Source organism: Alosa sapidissima, chromosome 1 (genome assembly GCF_018492685.1).
Source record: "Alosa sapidissima isolate fAloSap1 chromosome 1, fAloSap1.pri, whole genome shotgun sequence".
NCBI classification, from domain to species: domain Eukaryota; kingdom Metazoa; phylum Chordata; class Actinopteri; order Clupeiformes; family Clupeidae; genus Alosa; species Alosa sapidissima.
Genome location: NC_055957.1, coordinates 30,371,475 through 30,384,311, shown reverse-complemented (window position 1 = coordinate 30,384,311; position 12,837 = coordinate 30,371,475). Strand labels below are relative to the sequence as shown.

The 12,837-nt window shown below is 40.5% G+C and overlaps 1 protein-coding gene across 1 annotated transcript in view; it reads right to left on the bottom strand.

The window, feature by feature from the left end:
- Nucleotides 1-8,821, bottom strand: part of eif4g1a (eukaryotic translation initiation factor 4 gamma, 1a) — a 48,675-nt gene extending 39,854 nt beyond the window's left edge. The window contains 1 exon segment of the mRNA XM_042098801.1: nt 8,410-8,821. The gene's annotated coding sequence lies outside the window, so the exon portion shown is untranslated.
- Nucleotides 8,822-12,837: the final 4,016 nt, after the last annotated feature.

Genomic DNA, 12,837 nt, shown 5'->3' with positions numbered 1-12,837 from the left:
GGTTGTTTCTGATGCCTTCAGTACAGGGAGTTCCCTGGGAGACCAGCTGGAAGGTTGGGGCAGGGGACAGGGATGACAGGGCAGGCAAGCAATACACAAGAGTGCCTTGCCCTGAGGATCTGCAAGAGAGGAATGTGGGGGAGGAGAGGACGGGTAACTTCCCACAGAAAGCTGGGGGGGATCTGTGTCACAAAAAGAAGAGGGTCTCCCACTCCCCCAGGTCTTTTTTTTTGATGCTGACAGATGGCAGGTTGTAAACACACCCTAGGGAACGACAGCTCAGGCTCTTCCACAATGCAGGCAGGAGAGACTTGCACCAGAGCGCTGCAGTGCCAGTGAGTAGTGCTGCCACAAACAGAGCAGAGCGGAGGCCCTGAGAGATTCAGTCATCTCATGGGGTGGGTGATGGCACACTGAAGTCGCTTACAGACATAAGTGTTAAGTCCGTAAGTTCTGTGCATATAAAGACATTGGGCCGCATATCTGCATCCACATCCACATCATATCCCAACATTTGGAACTGAGTATTTTCTACATTACATTACGCAAATGAGCTCAGGTCTGAACGAAGCGATGAACATGCAGGTGATGTCGTTAGGTATGAGCATTTGGGTCATAGCCCCAACCATGTTTTATTAGCCCTGGATCTCACAGCACTTATTAAAAAAAAAAAAGCAAATAACACAGAATCTATTTATAAGCTTAGTTTATATTCCGATCGTGCTTTAAAAGCATGAGGAGATGGAGCTATTTATCAAACATACAAGGAGGACATGGGTGTCCTCTCAATCTCCTTAATGCAGCAGATCTAACTTGAACGTTACCTTACCATAAAACATAATTTGGAACCTATATGTGCTCCCTTAGTGTGACCGCCACATTATATTTCTATTGTATTGCTATTTCATGTAGATATGGTTTTCTTTCGTTAGTTACATGCAGCGGCAGAAAACTGACACAGCCAGGGTACTTGTCTCACACACACACACACACCGCCAAAACCTGCCCCTACCCTCCGTGCACATCACGAGTCAGAACAATCTTGCCACCAAGCTAAACCATCATCAACACCTCAGCTGAAATTAAGTTCAATAGGCCTACTCATGCATGCAAATTAACAACTTTTCTTATCACAACAAAATCAATCACGGAGATAAAAGTATTTAAACAGGCAACGTTATCAGTATGCATGTAAGAACCTTAGATGGTAAGCTAATGTTAGAATACAGCTGTGGTTAGCTGCCATTTGTCTACTAGGCTACTCGTGGATAACATTAGCATTCATTTAACATTAACATTCATTTTAATTGTGACATTAAATGTTTGCGCCGGCACGCAAACTTGTGTTCTTGTGTCTGTCAGTTCTGTCTTCTCAAAACCACAAGATTGTGATCGGATTCCAGTTGTGATTAGCCTTGTCACAGACATAGTCAACAGCCAAACTACGCCCCATAGTAACTGGCAAATTAATCAATGAAATCCATAAGAAACTTTGCTGCTGACATGAGTTTACATACCCTAATGTGCATGGCCACACATGTAGAACCCAGACCTCCTCCAAGGCCAATCACTGTATCTCTCAAAATTAGTTTACGTAAAACTAGGCTAATTGTGTTGAGCTACCCAGTGAAATGGATCCACTGCAAAATTGAACTGGTTCTTATTAGCCCTCATCACAATTTATTTATCATTTACTGCCGCCTTAGCTTGGGCCCACAACTTAATTGTCTCATTCCCATACCTTAATAACTTAACTACGCAAAAGGTCTAGGGGTCAACCTGCCACAGTATCTTCAATAAAAGGGAACTTGATAATGAACAGCTCTAGCACACTGTAGAGCTTGCTACATGAAGACAACCCCTGACAAAAGAGCTTCTTAAAATGCTTTACAGTGCAAGATGTGGCAACAATATCTGAAAATCTAAAATCAACTTTTTAACCATCAAATTGCAGGCCATCACACACAATTAATAATTAATGCTGGCTTAGAAAAATAATATGCGGCTAAGTCACTGAGCCAGTCACGTACCAGTACAGTAAAGGATCTCCGCAAGCACCTGATACAAGTCTCTTGTGGCAAATCCTCCCTCCAGAAGGGGCAGTTTAAGCAAAACCAAATAAATTGACCAAAAACAAAATTGTGTCATCTTTCTGACTACACAATACACAAATGGCATAATGAAACACACAGCACAAGCGAACACAAATCTAAGGCCGATTACAATACTGACCAAAACACTGAGTAAAGTAACTTTGTAAGTTATCTTTTCAAAATATGTAACATATATCAGTAGTTTTATTAATATGAATTTCTTTAAATAAAAAAAAAAAATATGTTGACACTAGTGATACTGGCATCGGGGATTGGGCCGATACTGGGCCCATATACTCATACTCGTAAAAATTCCCAGATACCACCCACCGATACTGACAGTTTCCCCTAAATCACTGTAGCCGCTACGCTTTCATGAAGCCTACTCGGGAACGTTTATTTCAGAACATACAACAAGCTACATTCATGTATCTGCATTGAATCTATGCAGCTAATACCCTCGTATGGTTTTCTGTTTTAACTATAGCTCACCTAAACTATGCGTGAGTGTAACCTAGTTGTTGTTGTACGTTGCTGGTGTAGTGTAGCTCTGTACTTCGCGCTAGATAAGTAGCCTAGCACACAAAACAAACTCCATGGGGTTTCTGTTTCAGTAGATAAATGTGATTTGTTTGCATAGTGTTTTGTTATCACACATTTTGGACATTTATACTGAGAAATGTTACTTTTCCTGCCTTTATTTCAGTCCAGATCGTCCTGTTAGTTATCATTATATGCTCCAAGACCAGTGTTTCCCATACATTGACTAATCTGTGGCAGGGCGCCATGAAATCAAAATCGGCCGCCACAGATTAATATTCTATGTTTAATTTAATTTAATTAAAATTAAATATAAGATGAAATCCTTGCATTGCCATTGAGCTGCGCATTTTAAGCACGCAGCCTTTCCTTACCCCGCCCCGCTCTCTCTCGTAGCCCGCTGCCCCTCCTCTGCATGTGCATTTAACAAAATATTCACGTTTGTTAAGGATTGTTGTTGCCACATAGAAGCATTGCATAGAAGACGTCTGGCTAAATTGCTATTAAATCCGCTTAGCATCATGACCATGCTGCGCAAATTTGTTCAAAACTGCTGCATTGAAGTTAACCCTGCTAAGGTCTTATCACAACATAGTAGGCTACATTGAAGAGACCAGTGGTGGAGGAAGTACTGAAACTCAGTACTTAAGTAAAAGTACAAATACACCGAGAAATATTTACTTTAGTAAAAGTAAAAGTACCACAATGACAACCCTACTTAAGTAAAAGTAAAAAGTACCTGCTTTTAAATGTACTTTAAGTATTAAAAGTAAAAGTATTTGCATAATGATTTATTCTCTTAATATCTATATTCTAAAAGGAAAAATCAGTATGGGCTGTGGCATTTTAATTAAGCTAGTTTTAGGTTATACTCGACTAGATAGTTTTAAGTTAATGCAATTGTGCTTACCATCTGTGGCCCAGTTTACATTCTGACCTACAATTCTAGAGACTGTAATTCTGGTTATCTACTAGGGTGATCTGCTGAGTAATATCATTCAGCAAAACACGAGAGCCTGAAGTTTAACGGGGTAGACAAGGGAAACGTCGGGTGGATCGTAATGCCAATTATGCTGATTGAACAGAAACGTTGCTGAGAAAGGTGTCTTTATGATTAAGTTCAGTTTCACTTGCGCAGACGCATAGACATTGAATGAGCGCTCACGTTACTACCCCCCAATTGTAGGCTATGCATCTTTATTTAATCACACACAATTAAGGAATATTTACTAATCTGGAAAATGTTACGTTTTTTCCGGCCACCGGTTCATTAATAGTCTACCATTCATTTGTGCCGCAAATGATCAGACGTGTGACAGAAGCATGGGCATAGCCTGTAACTTTGCTGATCCGCGGATAGCAATCTCATCGGAGAGGAGGCCCTAACGCTGCAGATAACAGACAGAGAAAGGCACAGAACACAGTTGCATGTACAGTGTAGCCATGGGTCTGGTGAATATAGCCTACCGAATGCAGATGGCTACAAGCTCACGCTTTGCCTGGTCTAGACTAGAAGCTTATGTTTCTAAGAATGCACGTAGCGCTCCAGAATCTTTGGTAGCAACCCCCCGGTAAAACAAACGTGTTTGTCAGAGAGAAAAAAAAACTGATCATAAAATGTATCGTAAAAAGGAACGATGATGTTGTAGAAATGTAGCGGAGTAAAAGTACAGATAATTGCTGTAAAATGTAACTAAGTAAAAGTCAAAAGTATGCACTATAAATTTTACTTAAGTAAAGTACAAATACGTGGAAAATTTACTTAAGTACAGTAACGAAGTATTTCAAATTTACTTAAGTACAGTAACGAAGTATTATGTTACATTCCACCACTGGAAGAGACTAAACTAAGTTAAGTTATGCAATCAAGCAGTATCTCAAAGCTAACGTTAGAATACTGTTTGGATGTCGAATTTAGCATGCTTAGCCTACAGCTGCTTGTCAATTTCGTTAAAGGGTTTATTTTATTGACTACGACACTGAATGTTTGCAAAATCCCGATGTAAATGGAAAAGTGTTTCCTAGAAAACGTTATGAATTGCATCCACACAACAGCAGCCTTTTAACTGTGTTATGCTACTCAGGAACGTCTTAAAGTGAAACGTTTTAAATAGCCTGCTATTATATATTTTATTTGATACTCATTATTATTTATATTTTAGGCTTATTGTAACAATCAGAGCAGAGAAGAAAATTCATTGCAATTTCATGCTAGTTATTTTGTGGTAGAAATATCGGTATCGGTATCAGCAAATACACACATGTAAATACTCATACTCGTATCGATTTGATAAAAAATGGTATCGGGACATCCTAAAGCAAACTATTAATCTAAAATAGGATTTCAGTTTAGCAATAAATGTAAATAACGGTTAAAAGCTAAGCCAAACTCAACATAGCTAACGTTACTAACTAGACTCCAAGTGCATTTTCGTCCTCCCATGATAGGCTTAAGCACACTGATGTTCTTAAGTTTTCTTATTATTATTCCTTTCAGCACTCTTTTTTGGCCAGCTCCGGTTCCTAGACCTTTTCAGATATCGCCAACGGTCCAACTCTAGAACGTCCGGCCAGAACTGGTGTAGTGTGGAAGATGACCCTTGTCATTCTTCCACCGTATTGGATTTAATAGAAAGCGAAACCAGGCCTAAACTTTCAGGTCACAAATTTCGTCCGATCTTCACAAAACTTGACGTATATGTTCCTCAAACCAAGCTTCCAGAAGGATTTTTGAAAGCATTTGCCCATCACAGCCAAACGAAATTGGCAGCATAGCAGCCAAACAGGAAAACTTTTACGCATGGACACCAAACTTGGTACATGAACTTGAGACTTCAATGTGAGGATGCAAAAGAAATTTGATGCCTTTTGACCCCTAGGGGACACTGCAATTAGCCAAGACTGAGATACTGCTGGAATCCTTGGATCAAGCCAAGTTCAACACACCCTATGATGCCAATTTTGAATGGACCTCAGCCATATTTTTGCGTAAGCGAAACTAAATTTCTTAAATTTTGTCTGATTTAGGGCAGCCGTAGCCTACTGGTTAGGGTTTCGGGCTTGTAACCGAAGGGTTGCTGGTTCGATCCCTGACCAATAGGAAAAATGTGGGCGGGGGAAGTGGTTGAGCATTGCTCCCCCATGCCCACATCCCCGGCTGAAGTGCCCTTGAGCAAGGCACCTCACTGCTCCCCGAGCGCCGCTGTAGCAGGCAGCTCACTGCTCCGGGTTAGTGTGTGCTTCACCTCACTGTATGTTTACTGTGTGCTGTGTGTGTTTCACTAATTCACAGATTGGGATAAATTCAGAGACCAAATTTCCCTCACAGGATCAAAAGAGTATATATACACTTATACTTATACGATCTTCACAAAACTTGACGTACATGATCTTCAGACCATGCGTCACAAAAATTACTGGAAGGATTTTTAATTTTCGAAAACGTTCACCCATCAGAGCCAATCGAAATAAGTAGTGAAGCCGGCAAATACAGCAACACTTTCATGTATCGAAACAAAACTTGGTACAAGGACTCCAGACTCCATGGTGAGGACACGTATACATTTTTGTCCCTTTGACCTCTAGGAGGCGCTGCTACTAGCATCATTTTGGCATTTGGGATGTGCATTAATGCAGGTAACCTTTGACCCTTAAGCCCAATGTTGAAAAAATGAGGTACCTTTGGAATCACTGGATCAAGTCAAGTTCAACGCACCATATTTCACTGTGTGCTCCTGTTGGTGACCCGCACATGAGCAAGCACTTTGCAGTTCCTCGAAAATGCATTCTAGTTATTCTTTTGAGACCAAAAACAGATAGACATGAGAGAAAAATATGGATGCCTTTGTATCTCTGCCCTTATAAAATCGTGTCACTAAGACATTTTCATACAGATCTGTTCAGTCAGTGACAGAAATGAGCTACTGTCGAGCAAGACTGGTGGGGCAAATGGTCCTGTCCAAACAAAATCTGCCCCAAACGTGCGCCAAAATAATTTCAATTTAGCATCAGTATATTAACTGTCGCAATAACATACAAAAAATGTGTAAGTAATACACGCATCTGCTGAGAAAAAATATGGAGTGCAATGTGGAAGCTCTGGGTGAACCCAAAACAGGCAACGCAAATGGAAATCTGAGGAAATAGGGACGTGTCACAGCAGCCATAACGGCCGGCTCATGAAAACTTGATCACTGCATTAGCTTTAGCTCTTATGGCATATGGTAGCCTACACAAAACGTGCCAAATGTCATCACAGTCGGCTAGCAAAAACGGAATTCTGAATTCCAAAACAAATACACGCTTTGCATTAATTCGCAAGTTGGGGTTAAACAGTCGACCTAGTACAAGTCGTAGTTGTCTGATATGTTAACTTAACGTTACAAGCTAGAGAAAATGAACCATGGCCCGCTAATATTGGCTAACTCCTCATTAGCTAACCGTGCTAGCATTAGGCCTGGGCTCAGTTCAGGTTCAACTTGACTCCCCCAAAAAAGAATCCTATGGCTTCTAAACTGGAGAAGTAAAATATTTATAAATGCGTCAATGATACACTTTATCCATGTATATTTGAGGCTCCATGAATTACACCGATTGAGTTAGTAGCTAGTTAGCTTACATTAGCCAGCAATAATGTCTCATTGATTCTTTCACATGGCTGAATCATCTCTGTTATAACGTTAATCAGTTAAAATAGAACTTCAACATTCAACGAGTGTATTGAAAAATTAGCCGGTCACAGTAGTTCCCTGTTTAACGCTAACGTTAGCATTTGAGCTCAGTGAAAGCTCATTAGGCATTAGGTTAACGTTAATACTCAGGCCCAAAATCTCACACGGTCAACGTTAGCTGGGAAAGCATGCCAGTTGACACATACCGATGTGGCTCAATGATTTGATGTCACAGTGCGTTTGCAAAGTTGTCGGTTCACCTGAGAATTCTTACTATAGGCTACACTAAATTTGATAATGTGACACTGTCCATAATCCAGCTAATACTAGAACAAAATTAATGTCATACAGTTGCTAGTTTTACTGCCTTATCGCTAGCTAACTATCCATGGGCTGTGCTAACACATTTTCCAAGTGACAAATAACGCGCTGAAGTGGCCCAGATTAAACCAACTTTTAACACCATTTAAGGCCGTATAAAAAAATCTACCTGATCAAACGAATGCATTGGTGATCGTAGAATGAAGTATTACAAAACGACTAACTGGCTCACATTAGGCATCATCATTACTAACCAACTTGTGGGCCATGGATATTCTAGCCAACGCCAACGTTACCAGCAACTGGGTTTGGCAAGCAAGTCTTTCAAGGCGGTGAATGTTTAGGGGATATCGCCCAATCGACAAACTCCTAATAATGTTACGTCCTAGTATTTCTGCCATTGAACAGCTAACTTAGTCGACAGACGAGCTAACGTTAACGAACGAAAATCATGAAACTTAGGGGAATTGCGGATAAAACAGTCAACACACTTTCTTAACGAAATACCCAGAGCCACATTGTTAGGACATGACATTACCTACAAGCTGCCTGCCGGACTGTACCTTCTCCTAATCAACGCGAGCTCACTAGCAGCTAAAGTTAACCAAATAAATACTTTACTCGATGTGGTACCTTACCCATATTGTTGGCTAACAACAGCTAACGTTAGCTACACAGACCCTCACCCGGCTAACCCATCAAATCTCACGAGACGTAACGTTAGCTACGAGGCCTGTTTGCCTTTCACGTAGTTCATCAACGTAAACTTAACAGGGACAACTTACCTGGGATTAGTAAGATGTGTTGATTCAAACAATCAAATATGGAGTTTGACCTCAGTTTTTATAGGAAATTAGTTTTGAAAGCAGTGTCAAAGCACGTCTTGGGTCCAAAGGGAAAGTGGTGCTCAAGGGATAAGGACTGTTAGCCTGCTAGCTCACTGACACTTAATGTTTAAATCCCTCGTAGCGTGCAAAGGCAAAAAACTGTCAAGGTAAAAAATGGACAAATACAGTATTCTCAAATTACTACTGACAACTTATTTGCATCCAGAATAAGCCTCTCGACTGGAGGTCCATGTTTAAGGCGCGGATGGTGACGGATTGCCGGTAAAATCTCCACGCTAGCCTGTTACTGCACGGTGTTCAACAGAGCCATGGTGCAATGCCTTCCTCTCCTTGAGTGTATGGAGATGGAAATATACTTCCGGGTTATTCACGTTTGTGACCTTTAACGTCAGTCATGTGATAGTGAACAAGTGACAAGAAAAAGATAGTAGGTCAAATGCAAACATTTGACTGTCTAGGCATGGTAACTATACGTTTTTGTAGATTCATATATTTATAGTTGTTGTTGTTGTTGTTGTTATTAAGGTTATGGTTATGGATACACTTTTGCCAAAGCAACATACAAATACAAAACAATATAATAGCCTATACCCTAGAGGCCAGGGGTTCCCAAACTTTTCCACGACAAGGCCCCCCAAATACCTCTAGGTTCTGGCCAAGGACCCCCTTGATGTGTTATTAAACCCATTGACAACACTACGGCAAAAACACATTAAGCTAAACCTAATAATTATTTTAGCCACAAGCACTTCGCAATGGAGCTTACAGTGTGAAAAAACTGCATTTGGGGCTTTCTGCTATATGAGAGCTATCATTACCATGGAAAATATAATGTTCAGATATGTGAGACATTATTATAATGACATTGTATAACAACCCTTATAGTAATAGGTATATTTAAACAATTTCAAATGTATTTATTTGTTCCTTTTATTTTTCCTTCCAACTTGCTGAGGCCCCCCTGGCACCCCCTCGCGGCCCCCCAGGGGGCCCCGGCCCCCACTTTGAAAACCACTGGCCTAGGCTACTTAAATTTAACAGGGAACAAAAAATGTTGGTCAGACTATAATAAGGAGAATAGCAATAAACAACAATGTCAATTCAATCAATAGCCTAATGAAATAAACAATGAAAATGAGGGGGAAAAGCAATAAAAGCAATTTTGTTATGTTTCAGACTCATCTTAAAATGGATTCAATTTCCCCCCCCTCATTAATCACATACAATACTCCAACACTCCACACAAAAAATAGGTCTTTGGAGTGTTTTTTAAATTTATAAAAAATTAAAAGTCCCAAAAGACCCAAAGTCACTTACAGAATGGGGAAACAAAGAAGGACAACAGTACCACATACATACACATACACACACATACACACACACACACATACACAAGAGCAGCAATGAATTGATGAATAAAAAGTAAATCATAATGGTACGAACATCGAAGACAAGAGCAATAATGGAATGAGGAATGAGTAATAATAGTACAGACATCCAAGACAAGACAGGAGCAATAACAGTCACAATGGGGGTCGAGTTGTGGGGGAGGGTGGTGGGGTAGGGGGAGGGGGTGACGGGGTATGAGGAGGGGAGAGGGCAAGGGTGGGGATGGTTATGGTTATGGGTAGGGGAGGTCGTAGGCTTGTGAGAAGAGCTATGTTTTTAAACAGGATTTGAATGTGGAAAGTGAGGGGGAGTCACGGACAGATTGGGGAAGTGAGTTCCAGAGTCGGGGTGCTGCTGAGGAGAAGGCTCTGTCGCCGAAGGTTTTGAGTCTTGATGGTTTAGTGATCAGAGTGAGTGTGGAGGAGGATCAGAGGGCTCGGGAGGGTCGATTGAGGGTGAAGAGATCGGACAAGTAAGACGGGGCCATGTGATGGAGGGCTTTAAAAGTCAGGAGGTTATGATGCTTGCAATTGAGCTCTGGTGCAACCAGACCTTATATAAAGGGGTGTTATCCTCTCCTAATAAATTCCAATGAATTCATTTAGGCACAGGTGGACTTGAATCAAGTTGTAGAAGCATCTCAAGGACCATTGATAGAAGTAGGAGGCGCCAGAGCTCAATTGCAAGCGTCATAACAAAGGGTCTGAATACTTATGTAAATGGAATATTTCAAGCTTTTATTTTTTATAAATTTACGAAACACTCCAAACACCTACTTTTTTGTGGAGTGTTGGAGTATTGTGTGTAGATTGATTAGGAAAAAAAATTGAATCCATTTTAAGATGAGTCTGAAAAATAACAAAATGTGGAAAACTTGAAAGGGTCTGAAAATGTTCTGGTTGCACTGTATATACTCTTTTGATCCTGTGAGGGAAATTTGGTCTCTGCATTTATCCCAATCCGTGAATTAGTGAAACACACTCAGCACACAGTGAGGTGAAGCACACTAATCCCAGCACAGTGAGCTGCCTGCAGCAACAGCGGCGCTCGGGGAGCAGTGACTTGGTGCGTTGCTCAAGGGCACTTCAGCCGTGCCTACTGGTCGGGGTTCGAACCAGCAACCCTCCGGTTACAAGTCCGAAGCGCTAACCAGTAGGCCACGGCTGCCCAAGTAAGTGCATGTTGAACAGATATGTTTTTAGACCCCTCTTTAAAGACCCAAAACTATCACAGGAACAGAGAGCACTGGGCAACTTATTCCACCAACATGGAACCACTGAGGAAAAGAATCTTGAATTTGACCTTGAATTATGACTGGTCGACACAACAGATGCTCATCAGAAGACCGTCGGGGATGTACATCTTGATCATTGAATTAAAATATCAAGGAGCAGATCCAGTCAGTGTCCTATAGGCCAAAGTGAGAGATTTACTAATTTATTATTAGTAGCCTATACCAAACAATGCACTGTGAATCATTCAGTGTATCATAAAAGAAACATTTTGAGAGATCAAAGCATTTGTTATCTCTTACAGGAGGGTTGTAATTGCAATTTAAAGTTTTGAGCCATGCATGCTGAACCGATCGTTTATCCTAATGGAGCTTGGCCATGCACTTCATGCACACTGGCATCCCTCGCGCAACCACCAGCCGTACTTCTCCCATGATCCCAGGGTGGGAGATAGATAGATAGATAGATAGATAGATAGATAGATGGATAGATAGATAGATAGATAGATGGATGGATGGATGGATGGATGGATGGATGGACAATTAGATGGAATGCACCTTGCACCTATCCTTGTAGAGTGGAGAGACACAGAGAGTGGCTAGTTGGGCAGAAACCATTTGATACAGGTCAAATCAGTTTAATTGGCTTTTTGAAGGGGCCTAGTTGAGCAGCTGGAGTTGATACAGGTGTAAATCAGTTTAATCAGCCCTTAATGATGTCATAATGCCAATGCAAAGTCTGTGGGGAAAAATAAGCTTGTTTTTTGTTAATATCTGAAACATGCCTAAGTGTCCTACAATTCTAATTATGATGGCCATATTTGAATTCAAGATGGCAGCCACTAGGGGGCTCAATGCGTTGCAGTCCATTTAAATTTCTGATCACTGGGAGTATAACTGTGCCAACTAAGTTTTGTGCATTCTGCAAAAACTGAACAATTCTGGTGCTTAATCATACTTAGCAGCTGTACTAAGAACATTATAGGCTAAAAGTTGCACTGCTTGCATGATAAAATCAATTAATCCCCAATAATGTAACTATAATCTGATTACAGATTTTCTATTGTAATCTGGGCTGAATATAGTTACTTGCTTTTTGTAGTTTGATTACGTAATCCAGATTACATGTAATCCATTACTACCCAACCATGCATGTCATGAACCATTTGAGTCACCAGTTGCACGCCACTTTTCAGAAGCCATCCACTCTGTCTCAGAGCTCAAATTTTTAGGAATAGATAGTCTCTTCTATTCGCAGGAGGAACAGTTCAAGACAAATGCTCCATAGTGCGAAGCGTGTTTGATTTATCTTAAAACACATCCACATGGGTTAAATGATAACTTTGACTTGACTTGCTTCCTATGAACTGTTTTTTTATCTGAGATTGTTCAATCTGCTGATTATATATCCGATTATCCATCTATATTTAATATTCACTTGATTATTGTTAATCTTTTTTACTTATGTTTTTCTTGTTTTTCTATTTTTCCTGTGATTTTGAATTTTATTTGATTATCTTGGGTCAGACTGTCTACTTTACTACTGTAATGAGCCTGAGGGCTCTCACATCTCAACTCTTTGAGCCTACACTTCAACCTACCTAGCGGTCCTAAATAAATCAGGCCTAAAAGTATGGTTACTTTTTTATGCATTTCCACTATCATTTTTTAACAGTATAACTTTGGCCATTCCAAGCAGAAAACAATTATGTTATCCCTCTATTTGCAAGGTATCAAAAACAAAG